The 15,006-nt window shown below is 45.8% G+C and overlaps 6 non-coding genes across 6 annotated transcripts; 4 read left to right on the top strand and 2 right to left on the bottom strand.

The window, feature by feature from the left end:
- Positions 1-362: 362 nt before the first annotated feature.
- On the bottom strand, positions 363-435 carry Trnar-acg (transfer RNA arginine (anticodon ACG)). Its single transcript has one exon. It is a non-coding gene; the product is annotated as a tRNA-Arg (tRNA).
- A 442-nt stretch (positions 436-877) lies between these two features.
- Positions 878-969, top strand: Trnai-uau (transfer RNA isoleucine (anticodon UAU)). The gene is given in 2 exon segments: positions 878-915; positions 934-969. It is a non-coding gene; the product is annotated as a tRNA-Ile (tRNA).
- Positions 970-1,080: 111 nt separating this feature from the next.
- On the top strand, positions 1,081-1,152 carry Trnad-guc (transfer RNA aspartic acid (anticodon GUC)). Its single transcript has one exon. It is a non-coding gene; the product is annotated as a tRNA-Asp (tRNA).
- Positions 1,153-1,708: 556 nt separating this feature from the next.
- On the bottom strand, positions 1,709-1,781 carry Trnar-acg (transfer RNA arginine (anticodon ACG)). The gene has a single exon. It is a non-coding gene; the product is annotated as a tRNA-Arg (tRNA).
- A 442-nt stretch (positions 1,782-2,223) lies between these two features.
- Positions 2,224-2,315, top strand: Trnai-uau (transfer RNA isoleucine (anticodon UAU)). Its single transcript is given in 2 exon segments — positions 2,224-2,261; positions 2,280-2,315. It is a non-coding gene; the product is annotated as a tRNA-Ile (tRNA).
- Positions 2,316-2,426: 111 nt separating this feature from the next.
- Positions 2,427-2,498, top strand: Trnad-guc (transfer RNA aspartic acid (anticodon GUC)). The gene has a single exon. It is a non-coding gene; the product is annotated as a tRNA-Asp (tRNA).
- The last annotated feature ends 12,508 nt before the right edge of the window (positions 2,499-15,006 follow it).

The following is a 15,006-nucleotide window of genomic DNA, read 5'->3' as shown; positions in this document are numbered from 1 at the left end:
CTTAATGATCGAGCTCGAAGCACCCAAGAAAAAGAATAATTTTAGCAGAGCGTGGTTTCGATCCACGGACCTCTGGGTTATGGGCCCAGCACGCTTCCACTGCGCCACTCTGCTGCGTGACGTGGGACACTTGGAAAAGCATTGTCTGCGTCGCGTACCGTTTACTTAACTGTGCAACATCTCTCAGCTTGACTTGTCTCGACTTTGCTCGACTGACGCTACGCTGACGCTTGCACGAAGCGATATTTACCACGATCGTCTCGAGATGCAGCTGCGAGATGCTCAGGATTGACATTGCACTCCACGCAGGTGGAAACATTCGAATGCACTGCCTAGCTACGCGCCCGCAACTAACAAAATGCCGACCCTGCCAGGATTCGAACCTGGAATCTTCTGATCCGTAGTCAGACGCGTTATCCGTTGCGCCACAGGGCCACTGTTCGCCTTTCGTCATATGAGGCGGGTACACATCGCAGAGCAACGTGTTCTCCGTGGCTCGGCAACTGCGTGTCGTCCACTGACAACGGCGGCGCGGCCACTCTGGTCTTCCGCACTCTGCAGGGAGCTGCCAAGGAAGGCATCTCTCCTCCAGCTGCTCGGCCACGGTGCGCCTGCATAGCTTAGAGCTTGCCACACATCTGCCCTCGCTGTTGGACAGGTAGCAGAAGGCAAGGCGCGCGTTTTTCTGCAATTTTTCGGTGATGACAAGCGGTTGATATGCTTGTAAGTGTAGCATATGAAACAAGAATCGTATGAAGCATCCGTAGCCAGGTGCTAAAGTCGCAGTATGGCCGCAGGTGACGGTCGTATGATGGGTCTGTAGCCACAACAGGTTGGCGGCAAAGCAAATACCGCTAACTGAAAGCACCCTGCTGTAGCCCCAGTGGCGCAATTGGTTAGCGCACGGTACTTATAAGGCAGTAGCCGTGAGCAATGCCGGGGTTGTGAGTTCGAGCCTCACCTGGGGCATACTTTTATTTCGTAGCAGCTGACTCTGAAAGCATCGGGACGCTAGATTTGAGATGAATCACCTACTTGAGAAGAATAAGTGTGCGTGCGTTGTGCGTATCGTTTGCGTATTCCTCGGTAGTATAGTGGTTAGTATCCCCGCCTGTCACGCGGGAGACCGGGGTTCGATTCCCCGCCGGGGAGGTGCGATTTTTATATCGCGAAAGTTGCACGTGTGGCCCGATAGGACATTAACGTTGTGATCGAGAAATGTAGTTGCTGCAGAATCGTAAGAAACTCTGCGTCTTAGGAAGTGTTTCTCGTATTCTCCACACGACGTCGTCATCGTTTCAGAACTTACAGGGTTTGCTGTTGACGCTGGGTCAGCGCACCCCAGGCTTAATGATCGAGCTCGAAGCACCCAAGAAAAAGAATAATTTTAGCAGAGCGTGGTTTCGATCCACGGACCTCTGGGTTATGGGCCCAGCACGCTTCCACTGCGCCACTCTGCTGCGTGACGTGGGACACTTGGAAAAGCATTGTCTGCGTCGCGTACCGTTTACTTAACTGTGCAACATCTCTCAGCTTGACTTGTCTCGACTTTGCTCGACTGACGCTACGCTGACGCTTGCACGAAGCGATATTTACCACGATCGTCTCGAGATGCAGCTGCGAGATGCTCAGGATTGACATTGCACTCCACGCAGGTGGAAACATTCGAATGCACTGCCTAGCTACGCGCCCGCAACTAACAAAATGCCGACCCTGCCAGGATTCGAACCTGGAATCTTCTGATCCGTAGTCAGACGCGTTATCCGTTGCGCCACAGGGCCACTGTTCGCCTTTCGTCATATGAGGCGGGTACACATCGCAGAGCAACGTGTTCTCCGTGGCTCGGCAACTGCGTGTCGTCCACTGACAACGGCGGCGCGGCCACTCTGGTCTTCCGCACTCTGCAGGGAGCTGCCAAGGAAGGCATCTCTCCTCCAGCTGCTCGGCCACGGTGCGCCTGCATAGCTTAGAGCTTGCCACACATCTGCCCTCGCTGTTGGACAGGTAGCAGAAGGCAAGGCGCGCGTTTTTCTGCAATTTTTCGGTGATGACAAGCGGTTGATATGCTTGTAAGTGTAGCATATGAAACAAGAATCGTATGAAGCATCCGTAGCCAGGTGCTAAAGTCGCAGTATGGCCGCAGGTGACGGTCGTATGATGGGTCTGTAGCCACAACAGGTTGGCGGCAAAGCAAATACCGCTAACTGAAAGCACCCTGCTGTAGCCCCAGTGGCGCAATTGGTTAGCGCACGGTACTTATAAGGCAGTAGCCGTGAGCAATGCCGGGGTTGTGAGTTCGAGCCTCACCTGGGGCATACTTTTATTTCGTAGCAGCTGACTCTGAAAGCATCGGGACGCTAGATTTGAGATGAATCACCTACTTGAGAAGAATAAGTGTGCGTGCGTTGTGCGTATCGTTTGCGTATTCCTCGGTAGTATAGTGGTTAGTATCCCCGCCTGTCACGCGGGAGACCGGGGTTCGATTCCCCGCCGGGGAGGTGCGATTTTTATATCGCGAAAGTTGCACGTGTGGCCCGATAGGACATTAACGTTGTGATCGAGAAATGTAGTTGCTGCAGAATCGTAAGAAACTCTGCGTCTTAGGAAGTGTTTCTCGTATTCTCCACACGACGTCGTCATCGTTTCAGAACTTACAGGGTTTGCTGTTGACGCTGGGTCAGCGCACCCCAGGCTTAATGATCGAGCTCGAAGCACCCAAGAAAAAGAATAATTTTAGCAGAGCGTGGTTTCGATCCACGGACCTCTGGGTTATGGGCCCAGCACGCTTCCACTGCGCCACTCTGCTGCGTGGGGGCGTCCGCGCTCTTCGGTGCGTGACATGAGACACTTCACCAACAGCGGTAACATAAACCGGTATAATATGCACTATTGGGCAATGGAAAATCCACCATGCTATAGACAATTGGAACATCAGCGACCTTGGCTGTGCGAGCTCGGCTCCAGTTCACCACCAGCAATGGAGGCCGAAACTTTGGCAATGCCAGCCACTCGTGCTGGCGAAACGTCAGAAAAATCATTAGATGAACGTCGGCCGAAAAACCCGAGACAGAAGCCAATAGGCAGGTTGTCAATCGAAGTGGTGCAATGTATGCTGATTTCCTATGTAATGTTCTACCGATGTTACTACAAGATGTTTCACTGCATGACAGAATGGCGATGCACTTCCAACATGATGGATGTCCGGCACATAGCTCGCGTGAGTTTGAAGCGGTATTGAGTAGCGTATTTCATGACAGGTGGATTGGTCGTCGAAGCATCGCACGTTCAGCGGATCTGACGTCCCCGGATTTCTTTCTGTGCGGAAAGTTGAAGGATATTTCCTATAGTGATCCACCGACAACGCCTGACAACATGCGTCAGCGCATTGTCAATGCATGTGAGAACATTACGGAAGGCGAACTACTCGCTCTTGAGAGGAATGTCGTTACACGTATTGCCAAATGCATTGAGGTTGACGTACATCATTTTGGTCATTTATTGCATTAATGTGGTATTTACAGGTAATCACGCTGTAACAGCATGCGTTCTCGGAAATGATAAGTTCACAAAGGTACATGTCTCACACTGGAACAACCGAAATGAAATGTTCAAACGTACCTAAGTTCTGTAATTTAATTTAAAAAACCTACCTGTTACCAACTGTTCGTCTAAAATTGTGATCCATATGTTTGTGACTATTACAGCGCCATCTATCACAAAGCTAAAAAAGTGTTCCAACTAAAACATTCATATTCCTTTACGTACTACACAATATGTAATAAAAATGGTGGTATCTATTTAAAAAAACACACAGTTCATATCCGTTTGACCTATGGCAGCGCCATCTAGCGGGCCAACCATAGCGCCATCTTGTTTCCCCCTTCAAACTAGACAAGTTTCGTTCTTTGTTTTCAGTATCACTTTATGCGTTTGGTCGTTTGCTAGTCAATACTGATGAATATTACATTATTTATGATAATAAAAATTAGTAGACTGCCAAATAACAGTGTCCATTTAATAAAAGTTCATCCGATTACACGTATTTTCCCCATTACATCAGTTGTAATGTAAATAATAAATAAAATGACTGTGTTGAAAATAAAAAAAAAACTGACGAACGGAACTCGATCCAGCAATCCAGCGGCTTGAACGCTAAACACTTAAAAAAAAAAGAACATTTTGTTCTATATTGTTCGTTGAGTTTGTTCTGGGTGGACGTCCGGTGACACCCATGCAGTTGGTTCGTTCATCTGTTCGCTCAGTTTTTTTGTTATAAAGGGTAGCTAACGCTCTGACTGAACAAGCTGAGATACCATGCCGGCACCACTCTGGCGGAGCCGCTTCATGGTTAAAATGGCCACGCACGAACATATATCCGACGATCGAAATTATCCTGCGATTTTATCAGTAACGTTTGAGAAGTACTAAGCTACCAAAAAATGGTTCAAATGGCTCTGAGCACTATGGGACTCAACTGCTGTGGTCATAAGTCCCCTAGAACTTAGAACTACTTAAACCTAACTAACCTAAGGACATCACACACATCCATGCCCGAGGCAGGATTTGAACCTGCGACCGTAGTGGTCGTGCGGTTCCAGACTGTAGCGCCTTTAACCGCTCGGCCACTCCGGCCGGCTACTAAGCTACCGCTTACACGTTTTGTTGTCCTCATGGAGTACTACGAGTGTACGAAGTTTGCAGTAAATTCGAGATCCAAACGTCGTGGCCTCCCCCTGTGAGTGAGACTGCTTTCCGCGGCCACAAAAGGAAGAACAAGGTAACCCGGAGGTTTCGACTGATTCTCGCCACTGTCAAATTGATCAACAGCCGCTACGGAAGGTGGGAAACCTAGTCACCTAAGGGGCTTCGCTGCCTAAATCCACTCCAAATGACCTGCAATATATGGAAATTACATCTACTGGATCGCAGAAAAATGAAAAGAGGTGGACTGCGCTTCCGGTGGTGGAGCAGGGAGGTCAAAAGAACCGAGAAAAGTTGCGTCACATTACGAAGACGGTCAGCGACCAATATAATAGTGGACCAGAGAACATCAAGGACATTTCCGATAGCTCAGCGTGCAGTTACAAGGAATATGACGAAATCTTTTACTACGCAGATCCAGTGGAACGACAGAAAGCACGGAAGGCTTAAAGCTTTACAATGATGGTTGCCCCACACAAACATCTGCTGACTGCTACAAAGATCGAGCTTCAACTAGAATGGACTGAGCAACTGATACGGAGGACAAATTTGTACCTCGAGCAACGACGTTAGATGACACGCTGCAAATGGTCATTGAGCACAGAAACGTTGATGAGTGTCTCTTTGCAGTGCGTCCTCACTAGCATTGCGATGCATTGAAATGCATAACTTTCCCTGAGATAATTGCAGAAAAATGTTTTTGAACGTTAAATTATCGTTTATGTCATGGCGTATAAATTGTTTTTCTCCTTACGTGGAAGGCCACTTACAGTGAAAGTCAAAAGTGTTTAATATAATGACTTTGAATATTAATAGAATTCGGAGTTCACTATTACTGGTTGCCTTGAAAGGTTCCTTGTATAATTTTGAAACCCTCATTGCACTATAGCAGGAAACAATGGTTCATAAATTTAATTTTCCAGGTTTTAACGAAATTTTAAATGTTGTTTCTGAAAATGAGTGTGAACTGCTATTTTAGCGAAAAACGTTGTACCCATGGAGACACTATGTCTTTTAGAATCTGGTCGAGGAATCTCCTGTAAAATATTTGATACGACCGTAGTCAACATTTATTCTCCCTCTGCAAGCAATTCCAGAGCGGCTAGAACTGGATTCTTTACCGGCGAAGTTGTACCTCTGTTAAAAGAGAAAACGGAAAATCTCATCATAGTTGGAGACTGGAATTGTGTCTTGAAGTCGAAAGATCAAACCCCTAACTTTGACCATTCGCAGCCACTGAGTGTTTGTGTAATGCCTCTGCATCTCAAAGACGTTTGAGGCGTGTTATACCTCACACTGGTCAAATTCGCATACTTGACGAATCTTGCAGTCAGTAGAATTGATAGAATATATGTATCCGAAGCCCTAAAACAGTACGTATCTGCCGTCGATACGATTCCATCAAGTTTTTCTGACCACTCTGGCGTCCCTTGCAGCATTAATCTTGTCAAGTAAAAAATCTACTGGGCGCGAGGACTTTGGAAATTAAATGCCAGTATCCTTAACGACAGAATACGTGCAAGTGTCGTGGAACATGTGCCTCAGAGCGAAACCAAGATACGTTTCAACTATTTAATGGTGGACCAGATTCGCCACAAAGAAACTGAGAATGATTTTGATTGATTATAGCAAAGAAAAGGCAAAACTTCTGAAAGACACAGTAGAATTTTATTATGCATGTTTGAAAGAACAATGCGATCGTCATGTCTTTTCTGATCAGCGCTTCATACAAATAAAGAAAATGGAAGCAGTTTTAACACAACTAAAACGGAAACAACTTGATGGTTGGAAGGTGAAGTCAAGGTCGCACTCAATTGCAGAAGACAAAACTGCCTCTCTGTATCATTTCATAACGCATGCGAAGAATAGACGGAGGAGTTTTATAAATGAATCACGTACTGCGAACAACGACATGCAACATGTTCAAAATAACATAAGTAACGAAACTCACCCGTTGTTTCAGTAATCATATACTCAACTGATTTCAAGAAACGGTGTGTAGAGGCGTTACTTGAAGGCACAGACTCTTAATCACTGAGGATGAGAAAAGAGAGATGTTGACAATATTTTCCAGTGACGAAGTTTTGGATAACATCAAAACCTCTCCAATCAAAAAGACTCCTGGGCCTGACAGTCTACCTGTTGTGTACATAGTTCCGCGTAGTCAGCGCGTACACAACTTTCCCAATAGAGCGCGCCCCGCTAAGCACAACAGCGCAGGCGCAGCACTCGTCCGTCTCCGCACTACGAGATGACGCTGTCTTAGAGGCGGACCGAATTCTGCTTCCGCCGATCCGCGTATTAATATGTAACGCATCCAATGAGATTGCTGCTAACGTAGTACCTTTTCTCCTCGCGGATCACACTCGCGCAGTGATATCTGAACGCGAGAGGTATTATGACGAGTGTACAGACCTCCGATTAGTCAGTCTGCATTAGTCGGCATTAGTCTGTACCAGTCTGCATTTGTCTTTACCAATCTATGGTTAAGTTTCAGTCTGCGCCGAATAAGATTACCGTATTCCTGTACATAGCCATGAAGATAAATGTTTAGACACTTTGTCAAGTATCAGAGATCTGTAAGAATAAGATTAACGTACCAAGACGAAGGGAACTTCAGATTGTCAGTTGTAAACAGCATCCAGAATCAAGTTACGTAATGTCTGTATTTTTTTATTATTTTAATAAATGTGTGTGAAAATTAATCATGTTCTGCTTAAAGCTGGTCACCGTCAATCTGCTACTCTAAGCGTGCAAGTGGCATTTTTATCGTCTGTCCTAACGGCAGAAGATAAACACACCACGATAAGACCACAAGACATATTGCTGACACTCGCCTACTTCGTTATAGCGACAAGTCAAGGTCTTACAGTACACACACCACACTACCGGTGGAATTTTACAAAACAATAAAATAAAATAAAAAAATAAAAATAAAAATCGGGTATTATGGGCGATACATTTACCGACGCAATAAATGAAATCATCATCGGTATCTCAATACCTCAGGGACTTAAAAAAGGTGTCTTTATGATGGTACCAAAAGAGCGCCGAACGAAACATATTACTAACCTGCGACATATATGTTTGTTAAATTATCACTGCAAACTTGCTGCACATGCACTGAAACTTCGACTGAGTAGGGTAGCACAACGAATCACTGGACAGGATCAAACAGTCCTCCCTCACAGAAGCATCATTAAAACTGTCAGTGGATACCGTGATATTATCTCAGTCTTTTTAGCAACTAAAGTTAAAGGTTCCCCACTTTTTATCGATTCTGAGACATGCATTTGACCAGATTGATCACCATTATATTTTTAAAACAATGGCGGCCATGTGTTTTTGCGGGGGAGGTACTTGCCGTCTTTAAAATTTGTGATTACGGGGATGGCAGAAAAAATATTTGTTAACGGACAATGTATGAGAGACATAAATATTTTTAGGGGCTTTACGCAAGGAAGCCCGCTCTCCATGCTGCTATACATCGTAGCAATTGAACCTCTTCCCCGAAAATTAAACGATACCTTGGAAGTTATCACGATAATGTATGTCAAGAAAGTAATTAACGTGTATGGGGATGATTTAGGTGTCGTAGTACGGAGTGAAGAAGATGTTCAAAATTTAAAGAACGCAGTCCACAATTATTGCAGTAGTACAGGTGCTGAAGTGAATACAACGAAAAGTCCTTTGCTTCATTTGAATGGCTATGAGAGCAATGTCTTAGACTGGGTTAGCTTTACTAACCATCGTAAGTTCCTGGGTTAATTCTACCAACCATCATAAGTTCCTAGGTTTAACATTATCTAAATATCCACTCAAGATGGCTTCGGTTAACTGGAAGGACTGCTTACAAACATCATAATTTCAAGAAAAAAGCATAGAAACAGGGATCCTAATTTAATTCAGAAGTACAACTGATTAACTGCAAAATCCTGTCCCAAGGAGTTTATCTAAGGTAATGTCTGCCTATCAAAGGGCATTGCAAAAAAACATTACAAGAGTAGTTCGTGAGCTGATAAGCTATGGTTGGAAAGACAGCCACAGAAAAGGATGTATCTTTAAAGTCGCAGCTAATACAGTCACCTTACCTCTTGAAGACGGTGGCCTCAGTCTCACAGACATCTGGAAAAAGTCCATGACTTTATTTATCAAGCAGACTCGAGAAATTCTCCGTAAGCACCCTGATAGGTTTACGGCGCTACTCTTTGAACTGGCAGAACGTAAGAGTTGAGATGCCCTGTCAGTGTGGCTGCCATTAATTTTAAACTGAACCACTTACGAATTTACTTCACTGAGAACGTACATGCAAAACCGAGAAGTAGCGTCTTGTTACCTGCTCTTGCCATACAACGGAGGAGAACAGTCAGGAACAGAAGAGAGACAAAATATCCTACAAGAGATTGGGATAATGTATAGCAGAACATTAGTAGTGAAGTTTTAACTAGTGCACTACGGTCAGCATCGTGTCAAGTGGTTAAGCAACAAATGAGCGGCTAAATACTATAGGACGCACTGATTCACACTTATGTCAATGATTTGGATTTGTTGACACGACAGTCCGCAGATTTATGTGTTTAGGCTACACATTTTAAGGTTGTTATATGAAAAATGCAAAATAAGTAACATCCATACAGCACAAATAAAGAGAATAAAAGCCAAATTCATCAGTATCAAGCGTAAAAAGCTAAGTGATCTCAAAAGAAAATCCAAGACCAGATCCACAGTAAAAAGGGCAACTATTTTCTTGTATCATCTTCTTAAGCATGTGCCAGTCGTAGACATTCCTTCATAGACGAACTGAAAACTGATAATGGAGCCACGCTCACTCTTCATAATGAATCTGTAACGGAAGTACACTGGCGTTATTGCGACCTTTATTCTGAATACCCAACCAAAGTTGGTATAATAGCTGAAGCTCTTCAGCTGATGAACAGGGAAATCACTGAGGACGAAAACCGTGAGTTGTCAGCTCATTGTAGCAAGAAGGAGATTTTAGAATTAAATGTCAATTCATCAGCCAGTAAAGCCCCAAAACGGTTTTATCGTCGATTCTGGGATGTTACTGGCATCATTTTAAGGCAAATTTAAGTGAATTAATTAGTGGTGTGACCGCTTCTGGAGATATGGAAGAAGGCAACATGGTCCTGGTTTCCAAAAAATGACGGATAAAAGGCTTCGACAATCTGCGGCTGATCACCCTGCTCAGTTTTGATTACAAGACCATCGTTAGAGTCCCCAGCATGTGCATAAAATAGTTGATTAATAACGTCGTGAGCTAGCACCAGACCTGCCTACCGGGACGGACTGCCACGTCAGCTGTCCCAGAAATTAGAGATATACACTCCTGGAAATTGAAATAAGAACACCGTGAATTCATTGTCCCAGGAAGGGGAAACTTTATTGACACATTCCTGGGGTCAGATACATCACATGATCACCCTGACAGAACCACAGGCACATAGACACAGGCAACAGAGCATGCACAATGTCGGCACTAGTACAGTGTATATCCACCTTTCGCAGCAATGCATGCTGCTATTCTCCCATGGAGACGATCGTAGAGATGCTGGATGTAGTCCTGTGGAACGGCTTGCCATGCCATTTCCACCTGGCGCCTCAGTTGGACCAGCGTTCGTGCTGGACGTGCAGACCGCGTGAGACGACGCTTCATCCAGTCCCAAACATGCTCAATGGGGGACAGATCCGGAGATCTTGCTGGCCAGGTTAGTTGACTTACACCTTCTAGAGCACGTTGCGTGGTACGGGATACATGCGGACGTGCATTGTCCTGTTGGAACAGCAAGTTCCCTTGCCGGTCTAGGAATGGTAGAACGATGGGTTCGATGACGGTTTGGATGTACCGTGCACTATTCAGTGTCCCCTCGACGATCACCAGTGGTGTACGGCCAGTGTAGGAGATCGCTCCCCACACCATGATGCCGGGCGTTGGCCCTGTGTGCCTCGGTCGTATGCAGTCCTGATTGTGGCGCTCACTTGCACGGCGCCAAACACGCATACGACCATCATTGGCACCAAGGCAGAAGCGACTCTCATCGCTGAAGACGACACGTCTCCATTCGTCCTTCCATTCACGCCTGTCGCGACACCACTGGAGGCGGGCTGCACGATGTTGGGGCGTGAGCGGAAGACGGCCTAACAGTGTGCGGGACCGTAGCCCAGCTTCATGGAGACGGTTGCGAATGGTCCTCGCCGATACCCCAGGAGCAACAGTGTCCCTAATTTGCTGGGAAGTGGCGGTGCGGTCCCCTACGGCACTGCGTAGGATCCTACGGTCTTGGCGTGCATCCGTGCGTCGCTGCGGTCCGGTCCCAGGTCGACGGGCACGTGCACCTTCCGCCGACCACTGGCGACAACATCGATGTACTGTGGAGACCTCACGCCCCACGTGTTGAGCAATTCGGCGGTACGTCCATCCGGCCTCCCGCATGCCCACTATACGCCCTCGCTCAAAGTCCGCCAACTGCACATACGGTTCACGTCCACGCTGTCGCGGCATGCTACCAGTGTTAAAGACTGCGATGGAGCTCCGTATGCCACGGCAAACTGGCTGACACTGACGGCGGCGGTGCACAAATGCTGCGCAGCTACCGCCATTCGACGGCCAACACCGCGGTTCCTGGTGTGTCCGCTGTGCCGTGCGTGTGATCATTGCTTGTACAGCCCTCTCGCAGTGTCCGGAGCAAGTATGGTGGGTCTGACACACCGGTGTCAATGTGTTCTTTTTTCCATTTCCAGGAGTGTAATTTCCATAACCTCAGTCACCAGCTTCACTTTCACCCTGCTTTTTAATTACTTCAGTAAAGCCTTTGACGATGTTAACCATCTGTACATCATGCGAGTAAAGGAAAAAGTGGGATTGGAGGAGGGAGTTTTAAAAGTCCTTCGTACTATGTTTAGCAGCATATCTTCGAGAGTTCAGGTCAATGGACAGCTGTTGAATTAAGATCTCCATTCATTGGGGTGTATCCCAGGGCAGTCCACTCTCCATGATGCATTTCGTATTGTATCTGGAGCCCTTTCTACGGTCCCTTAACGAAATGTTATCAGAAAATTCCGTGCCCGATCAGACTTTCAAAATCAGAGCGTACGCTGACAGCGTGATTGTATTGATAAGACGTGAAGATGTAGTGATACCCATGAAAAGTGAAATCGATAAATATAGGCGTCTGGAATAAACCTGAGTGACGTGAAATGTAAACTGTTCAATATCAGGGGGTTGCGACAACCTAAATATTCCATGGGTACAAGTTGTGGAAACTCGTCAAATGCTAGGAATCACCTTGGACAGATGTCCACTCAAAACGGCCGCCTCCAGTTGGAGAGCAGTGACGCACAAAATACAAGGAGCAACAGCAAAATGTTACTCGCGAGCAGTGAAACGTATGAAAAAAAAAAGTTCAATTGTGTGTGAAATCTTATGAGACTTAACTGCTAAGGTCATCAGTCGCTAAGCTTACGCACTACTTAACCTAAATTATCCTAAGGACAAACTCACACACCCATGCTCGAGGGAGGACTCGAACCTCCGCCGGGATCAGTCGCACAGTCCATGACTGCAGCGCTCGAGGGAGGACTCGAACCTCCGCCGGGATCAGTCGCACAGTCCATGACTGCAGCGCTTAGACCGCTCGGCTAATCCCGCGCGGCAAACGTATGGAAAAAATTAGTACATCAAATACCTGTGTCCTCCAAGGCGTACGAGGGTGTAGCCAAAATAAACTGGAATAACATTGCCGTCGGCGGAGCGTGTGTAGTACGCATTTCTGCTGCTTAGGTGTTTACAGCGCAACTCATTTCCAATTCATTACCACCTATGCTGTCGACGTGGTATGTTCTGATCATCTACAGTGATTGTTATTGCTAGCTCTGTTTGGATCTTGTTTGGTTCGTTATGATGGCAAGTTTAATTGAACAACGTACAGCTATGAAATTTTGTTTCATACTCGGTGAGACTGTTTTAATGTTGGAAACAGCTTACCGAGAAGACGCTATTGGAAAAACTCAAGTGTACGAGTGGTTTGTTCGATTTAAAAATGGCGGCACATCGATTGATGACAAACCTCGTTCCAGACGTCCACCAACTGCCAGAATCGAGAACATATTGAAAAATTTCGAGAGCTTGTGCTCACAGACCGTCGACAGACAACTGATCAGCTGTCAGAGATTAGTGGGTTATCTTGGAGATCGGTTCAGTGACTTTTAACGGAAGGTTTGAGCAGACATGATTCCGGTTCTTCCATCACGACAAAGCACAGGCACAGAGTCATCTCTGTTAGACAGTTTTTTGCTAAAAATGGCACATTTCAGTGCATGGTGGAGGGTACTTTACTTACGGATTTCAACAAAGCGACAGTGTTGCTCCGATCTCGATGAAATTTTGTTCATTTGATCTTCAAAACAAAGGGAACCTCGCCGTCTACGTGAAATTTCATACGGTGTATGGCGGAGGGTGCCTTACAACAAAATTACACACTATTTGACTGATCAGCTTGGGAATTGGCTCATGTATGTGTGTTTTCGTGGCGAAGGCATTTACATAAACCAACGTATGCTGGATTGCGGATGGTTGGCCGACCTTTAAATAAATTCAACATCGTCTCGTCAATCAGCATGAAAGTTGTCAGATATACTTATTTTTTCATATACGGGGAAAGAGGGGATGGCATGTGGAGGCGGAGGAGGCGATATACAGAGAGAGGAGAAAGTGATAGGGGCGGGGAGGGGGGAGGAGGTGCATCCAGAAAAGCAGATTAAAACAGAGAGGGAGCAGCAGGTAAATAGAGAAAGGGGGAAGGTGATGAATGACTAATGGAACACTGTAATAAATACATAAATTAGGGGTGTTATTGTGAATTTGATGTACTATTAGAAAAAGCGGAGAAGAAGGTGGACAGAGACGGGAAGATGGATGGAGAAGGAGAGGAGGATGGAGAGGAGGAGGAAGTGTTGTGAGAGAGGGGGGCAGATGGAGGAGATGGAAAGAGAGATGGATGGGCGGAAGGAGGAGGTGGATAGAGAGACAAGATAGGACTAAATGGACAAGAGAGATGTGGGAAGAGGGGATAAACTGACATAAAACTGGGATGAATAAATATCCGGGCAACGCCGGGTTTACGGTTAGTAATTAGATAAAGATTTACGCGACAATGGGCGTGTTCATCTGAAAGAAATTACAGAATATTTCCCTATAGTTAGATGCGGCGCGTAAAGTCTCGATAACTAGAGTGTTATTCTTGATGTCTACAGATGACAAAATTCGTTGCTTAATATAGATGACTGCACCAAAGTTTATAAAATGAACTACATAATAATCAGCTGAAAAATGCTCCTGTTGGAGCACAATAAAGGCAAATATGATCGTGTTTAAGAGTCTCTGACAGAAAAGTGGGCGACCAGCTGTCTGAGTCCTCATTCCGCCTTCCTCGCCAAAAATTCTGGAAGCTTGACAGGACGAGTGACCATGTTATGTAAGAAACTTACCAAGTAATATTTCAGTTATGTTGAGATAAAAATTCAATAAACAGCAGATTGTGTATTAGAACTTTAGAAATACCGTTAAAAGCGTACTTTTGTGAATGAGATCCGCCAAATACAAATAATTAGTTTCGTATGACATATATGACGAAACTCCAGAATCGGCAAGTTAACTTTGCGAAATTATTGATGCTGATCGACGACGACACTGTCTGAGAAACGGTGACAACACCTGCACTGAGGGTGAGCGACTGGGGTAGGCAAGCAGTGGGGGAGGCTCAGTTCGTAAACATCTCGTTAGGGAACCGGTTACTCTGGACAGCTTCGCTACCTGCTGCACGCTTGTAGGAAACCCCACGGTAGAAAACCCCACGTAGCTCTTCACCACAGTGCACTGTGATGTAACGGACGAATTGTGGCGCCCTGCAAATATTCTAAGTTGGCGTGGCCGCACAGGACGCTCGTCAAAGCCGGGGCCCGGCAGCAAACACGTGGTGGCAAACTTAAGCCGGACGAGAGGGGTAGGCCGAGCGCATGGTCCAGCCGCGCGGCTGGGAATTCCGCTGTGACGAGGACGGTGCTTTGTGACAATGAAGGAGACACGCCGGGGGTGCCAAAGATAGCGGACTTTGTGAAACCTTAATGGCAGACATTTCACAGTTCGTATAGAAATTAATAGTAGCCAGATGAATCATGATACCTCAAAAAGAAACATTTACATTACTACTATTTGCATGACGATTCTGATGGTGTAATCAAATATTCAATATCTTTATTAGTTTAAAGTTTAGTATCTGACGGTAAATT

The sequence above is a fragment of the Schistocerca cancellata genome, chromosome 9 (genome assembly GCF_023864275.1).
Source record: "Schistocerca cancellata isolate TAMUIC-IGC-003103 chromosome 9, iqSchCanc2.1, whole genome shotgun sequence".
Classification (NCBI taxonomy): domain Eukaryota; kingdom Metazoa; phylum Arthropoda; class Insecta; order Orthoptera; family Acrididae; genus Schistocerca; species Schistocerca cancellata.
This window is presented reverse-complemented; position numbering and strand designations above follow the sequence as displayed.